Here is a 1,522-nt window from a genome sequence, read left to right on the forward strand (position 1 = left end):
ATAATTAAGCTTTTGATCTTTTCAAATCGCTATTCACTGACGTCACCTAAACCTTCAATGAAATTAAGCGCAGTTGTTTCCATTTCTCCCAAATATTTTATCTCATTAGTGAATTTTGATGCAGCTAACTACACATAAATTGTATCATTAGTATTTAGGGCCTACCTGAAGTTTGTAGTGTTAGTTCCAGTACCTATTTAATAAATAATAAAATCTATTAGAAGGTATTTTGGAAGCTTAGAATGCAGCCAAGCAAAATAATAGCAGAGTCGGTCTGACTGAGTCTGTTCGTGAGAGGTCATGGAAAATACATCACCCCTCACACTCCCGTGCACCGAACTGTATCAAACAGATACAGAATGGACACCATGATCCCAAAGAACAAGAAAATATAACAACACTGAATCCAAGTACGGAGATTTTGACGGCCACTTAAGTCATTTTAAAACGTAAAATATGTTCTGCGTAGAAGTTTATGAAATGTAACTTGTGATATGAAAACTAAATTTGTTAAATTTATCTTGTGCATCCTCTAATTGTAACTTTTCGTAATTGTGTTGAACTAGGAATATAAAACTACATCGAATGTCAGCTATAGTGTAGTATGTGATTACTATAAACGTTTTCATGAATTTTGTTAACATGATGGCATATTCTGTACAAAGAAAATAAATCGGCGGGGTCACGGGGCGAAAACGCGAAATGGCAGAAATAAGGGAGGTAACAAAAAGGAAATGGATTCAGTAAAACGTTTATCTATATACAAATTTATGACAAGTATTTCAGGTAACATGTGTGTGTGTGTTTGCGTATGTGTGTATGTGTGTGTGTGTGTGTGTGTGTGTGTGTGTGTTCGGGTTTAACGTCTTTTTCAACAATTTTTCAGTCATATAAACGACGGTGTCTACTTGTTGCAGTGAGCACAATGCCCAACTTTATAGTGCTGCCTCACAGGAATGTCACGCTGTAGACACGTGGCATGATACCCCACCCAGTCACATTATACTGACACCGGGCTGACCAGTCCCAGCATTATCCTCTTAATGCTGAGCGCAAAGCGAGGAAGCTACTAGTACCATTTTTAACGTCTTTGGTATGACCCGGCCGGGGATCGAACCCACGACCTCCCGCACTCGAAGCGGACGCTCTACCACTAGGCTACCGAGGCGGTTCAAGGCGGAAGTAGCTATTTATGTTTGTAACAAAATATGTTGCAGTCATATTATCGCTAAAGACATTATTGCGTATCTCATGATATTGCAATCATTCTAAATAAATGGGTCATGCTTTACGTGCTACTTAGGGGTACGGATCGGTACTTCTGCTGTATGTCTGGAGCTGGTAAAAGTGGGACCCTTCGATGTGTGGTTAACGTCACTGGCTTCCGATTACTTTCCAAGCTCCGTTGTGGGTTATTTCGTGTGAGAGTGTATGTGTGATACGGTTTACGCAGTCACATCTTTGACCATCCTTTCCATTTGAGTTAATGGAAATCGTAGATATTTTCATTTTAGCGCACTTG

At 39.6% G+C, this 1,522-nt stretch overlaps 1 non-coding gene across 1 annotated transcript; it reads right to left on the bottom strand.

Moving 5' to 3' along the window:
• Positions 1–1,096: 1,096 nt before the first annotated feature.
• On the bottom strand, positions 1,097–1,168 carry Trnas-cga (transfer RNA serine (anticodon CGA)). The gene has a single exon. It is a non-coding gene; the product is annotated as a tRNA-Ser (tRNA).
• Between the last annotated feature and the right edge of the window lie 354 nt (positions 1,169–1,522).

This window comes from Mercenaria mercenaria, chromosome 13, assembly GCF_021730395.1.
Source record: "Mercenaria mercenaria strain notata chromosome 13, MADL_Memer_1, whole genome shotgun sequence".
NCBI classification, from domain to species: Eukaryota; Metazoa; Mollusca; class Bivalvia; order Venerida; family Veneridae; genus Mercenaria; species Mercenaria mercenaria.